The sequence below is a fragment of the Ursus maritimus genome, unplaced genomic scaffold (assembly GCF_017311325.1).
Source record: "Ursus maritimus isolate PB19 unplaced genomic scaffold, ASM1731132v1 scaffold_4, whole genome shotgun sequence".
NCBI classification, from domain to species: Eukaryota; Metazoa; Chordata; class Mammalia; order Carnivora; family Ursidae; genus Ursus; species Ursus maritimus.
The window spans coordinates 1,791,556-1,801,211 of record NW_024426552.1 but is presented as its reverse complement, the minus strand read 5'-3'; positions in this window follow the sequence as shown (position 1 = coordinate 1,801,211).

The window sequence follows — 9,656 nt, the reverse complement described above, 5'->3', positions numbered from 1 at the left end:
GACCCCAGCCTGGGGGGGGGGGGGGGTCCAGCTGTATCCATTATGGCTCCCATAGACTCCCACCGCCCTGGCCTCCTGTCCCCCTGCAGACAAGCAGGGTGTGGGATGGATGACACTCTCCCCAGCGTCACCCCCTCCCCACCCACCGCTGCGGCTGCCCGATTGAGAGCCCACGTCCGGAACTCAGCCCACCCAGGTGTGTCCCCCAGGGCAGCCCAGCCACTTTCCTGGCACCACACACCATGCAGCCCGGAACCATGGATGTCCTACGGGAGCTGGGAAGGATCTGAGGGACCCACATCTCAAGCGTTCTGTCCCGAAGCACTTGGGCCAGCTCGGTGGAGCGGCCTAGGGGTCCCAGGTCAGAAGACTGAGGCAGCCTCCTGGGGGCACAGAGGCCAACAGCTTATAGAAGGCATCTGACCCCAGAACCCTGCCTGCCAGTCTCATCCCCCAGGGAGCCCATCCCAACACCCTGCACATGCCCTGAACCCCCAGCCGCCCTGCTCCGGACTCCCTTCCACCCCGAGACTGGCTTCCCAGGCCTGCACCTCCCACCTGCCCCCTAGCAGCTTCGCTCATGCTGACCGCTGGCCGGGTCATCCGTCTGGCTTGGCCCTGACTCTCGGAGACTGGACCCATCCTCAGATGCACCTGCACCGAAAGGCCAGTCCCCAGGCCCCACCTCTCAGCAGAGGGTCTGCCCCACACTCTGGGCACACGTCGAACCCTATCGCTAAACCCCCACCTGTATGGGGTGTCTGCGAGTGGTGTGCCCCCCAGAAGGGCACTGGTGAGCTGCTCCCCGGCCTGAGCACCCGCAGGACCCTGGCCACAGTTCCCAGCAAGCGCTGCCAGCTCTCCCGCCCAGACCCCCGGCCGTCCAGCACACAGCTCCCGCTGTCTGCTTCCCACCACAGCTGCCCAGAACCCAGCCGGCGGTGGCCAGGGCGCCCGAGCTTCACGCACGCACAGCAGCACACACCATGTGGGAGGCCCCAAGGCCAGCGAGATCCACTCCCACCCCTGGAAACTCGGGGGCCTTTCAAAACCAAATGGAATCAAAGTGATTTTTTTAACCATTTGAAGTCCTGACTTCATGCACAAGTGTGTTGGAAGAACCCCAAACGCAGCCCGATATTATTTACCCGACTTTCATCTCTCCTCCCGAGTCCCTGGTGTTTATAAGTGGGTCATCTTTTAACTCTCTGCAATGGCCTAAGGGCAGAGGGGGCGGGCTTTATAAATAACCTTCATGAGTACTGTGCAGGCTGATTCTGCTCCCAGGCCTGAAGGGAGCGTGAAGGTACATGCCAGTGACTCACCCCCGCCACGCAGACTGCGCGTGCTCAGGACAGCAGCTGGGCTCGGCGCTGCCTGGGGGTCCTCCTGGGGCTGGCTGGACCGTACCCACCCGTACCCATGCACCCACCCGTACCCACGCGGTGCTCTCTGCTGGGGAGGGGGCAGCCTTCCATCCCCTGAAGCCAGGGGACTTCACTTGGCCACAGGGCGACTCGGCTCCTGTATTGTTTGCAAATCACGAGTCTCACGGCAGTCACCGCAGGGCAGGAGCCCAGAGTGGGGGGGGAGGGCTTCGGTCCGTGCCCCACCCTGCCCACTGCGGCTGCTCCAGCACCCTGGGGCCTGCTCGCCTCCCACCTGCCCTGGACACCCAGCCAAGCATTCCAAACAGGTCATCATTACTCATGTCCTGGTCGTGTCGTTGGGGACCAAGGGCCATCAGAGCAAAGAGCTGTAACAGAGAGGGGACCCAGGACGAGTAATTGCTGCAAATAAAACTGGAGCCACAGGCAGGTCGTCCCACGACCTCCTGATGAGGCCGCAGGCCCTCAGTGGTCTCCAGCCACAGGCCTCCTTTTCCTGTTGCTTTGTTCTTAATGTTAGGGTTGACAAATAGAATCTGTTGGTAGAAACTCCAGAAAGATACGGTGATGTCACCATCATTAGCCAGTCAACAGGGCCTTTCTAAACACGGCGGGAGCAGAAGAACCTCCCCTCGGAGGAGCCAGCCGAGGCGCTCTCCCGGGTTGGCGTGGGAGTTTGGGGCTGTGGGACGGCACAGCCAGCCTGGGGGCGGCCCTGCGCTTTGCTAAGTGCAGACCTGGGCTTCTCTGTGCCTGGGGCCCGCTCATTCCTGAAACAGGTGCATGGCCCTTCCCCAGGGCGCTACACAGGTAAATACTTGTGAAGCCTTCGGATGGTGGCTGCTTCTCGATCTGAACCGGGTCCCCACCCCGTTAGCATTTCCACTGTGGTGGCCTTCCCCGTCCCCTTCATCTCTGCCTCTGCCATCGGCCTCTCCCTGTCTGCCGGGCAGACTGCTGGTGCCTCCCAGGCCAACCAAGGCACCCAGGGACAGGGGCTGACCGTGCAGTGGCACCCCTCCCGGCTCCCAGCTCTGTACCCCCTTACCTGTGCAGGGCTCCCATCGCCGGGTGCCTCGGCCTGGGGTCACCAGGGCCGAGAGCGCCACACACAGCGTCAGCAGGACAGACATGAGGGGTCCGGGTCCCGAGCTCCATCCAGGGGCCCTGCCCTCGGCCCACAGGGAGGCAGCTGCTCCTCAGACACCTGGGCCAGCCCTTTCAGGGGTGGCCGCGAGGGGCCCCCCTGGGGGACAGTCACTGTGATGGCCACATGCTGGAGTCCTGTGACAGGGACAGAGGCGGCCGGTGGGGGGACAGCAAAGCCTTTCCGGGTTCTGCTGGGGTGGGGGAGGCAGCTCAGGGCTGCAGCCTAGCTCATCCCCACACGGGTTTGGGTCCTGCTGGGCAGGTGACAGGTGACAGCATCCCAGCACCACTGCGATTACTCATGGGCAAAGCACGCTTTTCCCAAAGGAAAGACAGAAATAGATGGTCCAGCGGAGAGCTGGGAGCAAACCAGAAAAACTCTGAGAACCTGTTTTCCTCGGGTGCAGATCCCAGGCTGCCTGCCTTAGGACAGCCACCCGCTGGGGCAGGGGGCCAGGGCGCAGAGCCTCTGCCGGCTCGGCTGACAGCGGACGTCCCCAGGAGGGGCCGGGCTGCGAGGAGGGCTTTTATCTGGTGCCCGGCCCTCCCCAGGGTGTGTGGGTTTGTCAACTGTTGGGTTTCAGGAATTCCCCTCCGGAGGGAAGCCAGTCCTCCCCGGGAACAGCTAATGAGAAGACTGGGGAGGACCGCCCGGGGGAGGGGAGTGCCAAGCACACAGCGGGAGCTTCATTTCTTCTCGGCTCTGACCTCCCAAAACGCAGTGGACACGAAATGCTGCCCCAGGCAGGACGGCTCTCAAGTGTGATTTGTTCTTTTTTAAAACACCGGGCCTGCTGACCGCTCTCCAGGGCACGCACACCCCAGCCCCACACGGGTGGCTTCCCCAGCTCGGCAGGACCCCTTTCATGGGCCCTGTAGGGACGTCCTGCCGAAGGACAGTGCTGTGGCCGCAGACACCAAGCTCGCCCCCAGGTCCGGGGCTCGCCCGCAGGTGTTTGTGCCGGAGGCAGACCCTGGGCTTGGGCTTGTTGGAGGGACTGGGGGGGGGGGGTGAGAGAGACAAAGAGATGCAGAGACAGAGAGGACGGAGACAGAATGCCAAGGCTCAGCATGAAACTGCTTGTGACTGGACTCTCTCTCTCCGTTTCTGTCTCTAGACAGACAGACAGACATCTCCAACAGCTATTAACACACGCCTTCCGTCCTAGTCATACGGTCCCGCTTAACTGAGGTCCTCAGGGAAACCCGGGAAGGCTCGCGCTGCATGTGACTCTGCACATACAGCACCTGGAGACCCCGCCGGCTCCAGGACCCCCGCCAGCCCGGTGCAAGGACAGAGCCTTCCTGATGCCCACCGGGTCACGGGATGGTGGAGGAACGCAGCCCCCCAGAAGTGACAGATGCCTCACCTTCGGAGAAAGGACAGCTGTCTGAACCGAACGACAGAGTCTCCCTCGTTTCCTTCCCCGTTGGTGAGAACTTTGTGGGTCTCAGTGGCCCTGGACGGTCACGGGTCAGGAGGGCAGGGGACTTCCCACAGGACACAGACCCAGGAAGCATCCCTGGGACTCCTGCTGACCTCTCCACCTGACCATTGACCTCTGACCCCACGCCCCCTGCTGACCTTTTAGCTGGCTGGTAAATGATCGTGCATCATGTTTTAACAGCCGGGCCTGAGGAATCATGATGACGCTACCTTGAACATTTCCAGGGAAGTTTCCTTCTGTTACGCTCAATCAGTAATACCGGCAACGCTCTCGCTGACAAACGAGGGCTCATTAGTGGAAATCCTGCTGCTCACAACTAGAAAAATACGTGCCCGAACGCAGAAAAAAAGCTCAGCTTCCTTCTCCAGATGGGTTCCCGTGTCACCCCACATAAGCCACTTAAATGCTCCCAATTTTCATTTCCACATCTGTAGGAAGTGCCTGATGAGGGAAGAGCCCCAACGTTAGGTGCCGGATGTAATTTGCATAAAGCCGCACCCCTGCAAGGGCGTGCTGGTGAGGAGGGGGAGGGGACACGCACTCAGGAGCCCCGGTCCCTCCCCGCCCCCTCCCCTCCGCGGCCTCCACAGCAAGAAAGGAAGCCCTTTCCTCCAAGCTCCCTGGCCCTGGAAATCCCTCCACTGGCCCCATAAGTCACATTGACGCAGACCCTGCAGAGACCAGCGGGTGTAAGAACAGAGCAGGTCCCCGCCACCACCCCACAGACCAGGGCTGCTCTGTGGTTGCTTACAACCCGCCAGCACCCCACTTGGGTGGTGGTGGGGACACAGGCTGGGTAGGTCCCCATCAATCGTCAGCGAGACAGGGGCCCAACCCGCCTGGAATGCAGGGGGAGCGCCCGACGTGCGCCTGGGTCCGCTCAGAACAGAGACCTATCCCCGCAGGAACGTCTCCTTAACTTAGATGCAGACCGTCGCCCCCCTCGTCCGCTGTGGTGACAGGGGAGGGCCTCATCCGCTCTGCTGGGGACACCGGTTGTTCCACCGGCACGCACAGCGCGGGCCTCCTTACCTGGCAACAAAGCATCGCCCTGTGGCTGGAGCGGACCCGCCCGCCTCTCCCCAGCGGGCCGGTCAGCACAGCCCAACCAGGAATGACGCTTTCTCCGGGAAGATGAGGAGAAGGCAGGAGCGAAGGGGAAACTGGAAACAGCAACTCCAGGTTAGAGAAATAAGACGTTGAGGTCAGCCAATCACCAGTCTGGGTGTCTATCAGACCAAGCCTTCGCTCAGGGAGGTTACTGAACTTCAGTGGCTCTCAAAAAAGACATGAAAATCCCTCCGGAATAGATACCATAATATGACATTCTGGGGACGAAAGAGCGCCTGGCGTGGGACAGAGTCCAGACAGGTGCCTGGCAAGCTGGCCCCCACCTAGCGCCCAGCCTTGCCCAGTCGGCCCCTGGCCACCGTCTGCAGGAGCGCAGGCTAGAATCCGTTCTAGAAGTGACTTAGTACGGGGGCTGGGGACTGAAGAACAAACGTTTGTTTTTCTCGTCGTGTGATGAGCCCCTTGGACGGTAGTGCTAGTAATCCCGTCTGCTAAAGGGTGGCTGCAGATATTCCCCCATCACTGCTTTTTTGATTCTTTAGTTTAAACAATTTTTCTGATGTTTTTGTCTTTTGCCAAGTATTTAAAATTTTTATTTAGTCAGCAACATATTCCTTAAGACTTCTTGGTCTCGAAATACAACTTCTGGATGTCCCTGCTGTTCTGCTGTATGTCTCTGGCTCCCCGTCCCATCTGGGGTGTGATCTTGGGTATTTGGAATGCACCGACTCGAGCTCCGTCTCCAGAAAGCTGTTATGCACGCACTGTTTATCAAATGCCTCTCCTTTCCCCACCACCTTGAAATGTCACATTTATGATGGATCAGGTCTCTACACATACTTGGAACGATCCCATCAATCTCTGCTCTACTAATCTCTGTCTATGTCCTTTGCCAACTCACTATTTGTGAGTGTTTACAGTAAGTGCTCATACCTACAGATCAAGGGCGCACACACTAGCTCTCTCGCTTCAAAAACATCTTGGTGCTTCTCTTTTTCTCTTTCATATTTTCTCTTTCATGTGAACGCTAAAAATTATTGGTTCTCATTTCTACCTCCAAAACCAAAATCAAACAAGCAAAAATATTATAGGAATACCTATTGGAATGACAATGAGTTTATAGATTAATTTCAGAATAATGGACATTTTCATGATATGAAGTCTTCCCACTCAGACACATGGATATCTCTCCATTTATTCCAACCCTGAATTAAGGTCATCAGAATTTTTGTATAGTTTTGATGACAGAGCTCCAGCACATTTTCTGTAAAATTATTCCTGTAAATGTCCTATAAATCTATTTATAATTTTATCATTATGAACATAATCCCCCTATTTCCACCTGTAATTAGTTATTGGTAGTTTAAAGAAAACCAGTTCATTTTAGTACAAATATCTTGTATCTAGCAACCTTACGCTTACGAAGTGATTCTAGAATCTCCTGTTTTTCTAGATAAGTTCTGTCTGCCAAGAAGAATAATTTTGGCTCTTCTGTTTTAAGATGCGTACCAATTTGTTTTCTTCTCTTTTACTTAGAGTAGGAATGACCACTGCATTTTCCCAAATGTTTTTTAAATTATTTATTTAAATTCAATTAATTAACATACAGTGTATTATTAGTTTCAGACATAGAGCTCAGTGATTCATCGGTCTCATGTAACACCCAGAGCTCATGACATCAAGTGCCCTCCTTAATGCCCGTCCCCCAGTTACCCCATCTCCCCACTCACCTCCCCTCCTCAGTTTGTTTCGTATATTTAAGAGTCTCTTATGGTTTGTCTCCCTCTCTGATTTCTTCTTGTTTTATTTTTCCCTGCCTTCCCCTATGATCCTCTGTTTTGTTTCTTAAATTTCACATAGGAGTGAAATCGTACGGTATTTGTCTTTCTCTGACTGACCTATTTCACTTAGTGTGATACCCTCTAGTTCCATCCACGTCATTGCAAATGTCAAGATTGCATTTTCTGTTGGCTGCGTAATATTCCGTTGTGTATATGGACCACATCTTCTTTATCCATCCAGCTGCGGATGGACAGCTGGGCTCTTTCCGCAGTTTGGCTGCTGTGGACGTTGCTGCTGTGAACATTGGGGTGCAGGGGCCCCTTCGGATCGCTAGGTTTGTATCCCTCAAATGCTTTTGCACATCAATTGATATGACTTCATGTGTTCTAACTTGTCAGTGGACTTCATTACGGGGCTCTCTCCCCTAATGCTGAGACTTCCTTTCGCTCCTGGCATAAAGCACGGGGTCGTGGTGCATTTTCCTTGTAATACCTTCTGGGACTCCAACCAACATTTCGTTTAGAACGCTGCTCTCCTGCTCACATTCTTCTCCTCGCTCTCTCTCCAAGCAGCCCCTCCGGATGTGGAAGGCTGAAAAATGTGTGTCACAGCCCGACCTCTGGGTTGAGCACAGGCTGTTCATCTGACACCCTCTGGGTGTCGCAAAGGCACCGTCCAACGTTCCCCATCCAGGAAAGGCCCTACCACCCAGTGTTCCAGGCCAGAAGCCCAGAACTCATCCCTGACACCTCCCTCAGGAAGTCCCTCTGAGTTTACCCCAAACACCTCTGCCCTCTACGCCCCGTCACCTTCCTGGTCCGGCCATTTTCATTCCACACTGTCACTGCTCAACTGTCTCCCGCACGTACCCCTCTGGACCTCCTCTGGATGTGCGTGATCTCTGCAGAACCCAAACCTGGCCAGACTGGTCTCCCTTCTGGCTTCCCACTGCTTCCCAAATGAAGACAGTGTTCGGGGCATGGCCTACAGGGCCCTGGGCTTCAAACCTGCCCCACATCCAGCTGCAGTGTCACCCCCCAGACACACACGGCCCCCCCGCAGACATCCCAGATGTGCTTCCTCCTACCGGGGCTGTTCCCAGATCGGGCCCTCTCTGGACACCCTGGTCTCTCCTTGGCCTGATTAACCCCTCTGGGAAAAGCCTCCTTGTTAGGGGCTCTCAGCGGTCCTCCTCCACCTCCCCTGCGGGGCCCCTTTGATCACCGTCCAGGTGATTCTTTGAAGGACATGCGTCTTTCTCCCCAGGCTGGAAACTCTGGGCGCCCAGACTACGCTTCTCTGGGCTCCACCCTGTATCCTGGCGTTCAGGAAGGTGTAATCAGTTCGTGAACTTACTGTCTTGATCACAGGGTGATGTGAAGGTTACGCTTGCTTTATAAAACCAACTCAAGGGCTCTCCGTGCTTTTCCACGCTCCAGAAGACTCTAACTAGTGTAAGAACTCGCTTTCCACAGACAAACTGAGCGCCATTTGTGAAAATGTTTGAGCCTTCTTCTTGCAACATTTTTAAAAACTTTTCAATTCTTCAGAAAACGTGACCAAACATTTGCTTGCCTTGACGCGCCCACGGGTGACGACGTGTCCTGCTGCTTCTCTCGCGTGTCCTCACGTGCCTGCGTGAACATTTTGTCTGCTGAGCCATCTGGACATAAATTGCTAACGTGACCTGCACTCTAGATATTTCTGCATGTGTTTCCTTAAAAAAGGACACGTTCCAACATTTCTACAATAGCATCGTCATACCTGAGAAAAATGTCATCAATCCAACAAGGTTGGTTAGCTAATACGGTGACCATATTTAAACTCCAGATGGGACTCTTGCGATGGCAAATGTTCCAAACAGACTTCCATTTCTTTTGTCTGTTTAGTATGTTTTCCTGTTCCTTCGTAGGATAATATTGATGAGTATAAACCCTGCCCCCAACGTGGGGCTCGAACCCACCACCCCGAGATCAAGAGTCACACGCTCCACCCATTGAGCCGGCCGGGCGCCCCTGATGACCTATATCTTACTGGGAAATCACCCACTTCCTCCAGATTCTCAAATTTATTGCCAAAGAGTTAACATAACATTCTCTTAAAATCAATGTCTTCCGTCTCTGCAGTTATATTTTTTCTTGCATCTAATGCTGCATGTTGTGGCATTCTTCACTTTTCTCTTTAGGTTTGCCGTGCAAGTCGTGTAATCCACTGGCCTTTTGGATACCCACGCTTTGTTCTCTTACTAACACCGTGTTTCACCAAGGCCTTAGATTTTATTTTTTCCTGAACATTTTGTTGTACATTTTTTAGGTATACGAGTACCTTTTCCCTCTATTCAGTGGTTTGAGCGACATTAGCAACACGGCGGCCGGTCCTGCCGTGGGGCGTGGGCTCCTGCGCTCTCCGCTCTGCCCTGACAGTCCGCCGTTGCCACGTCAGACAGCTGACGCTATCCCGCTGGGTACATACGTGTCTGCGAGCGCTACATGCCCTCAGCCTACTTTCCCTGCTTGGCATCTAACGCTCCTCTCTTCCACAAGCTCTTACCTTTCTAGAAGTTTGTGGAATGTGTTGACAAAACAAGCCCCTCTGCCTCACTGGGCTGGTGCTTCTTCTCATCCGGATGACAAGCTCAAGTTGCAGAAATTGATTTCCCTGAAGAAAACCTGGCGCCAAGAGATGGGGCGGACAAAGCGTGAGCCTCGCAGATGCCACAGGAAACAGGCAGAGGGGTCAGCGGAGAGGATGGAGGGGTGCGCAGCTCGCTGGCTGGGCTGGCCGGCCAGGGACGGTGACTGACCAGGAGTCCCATGGC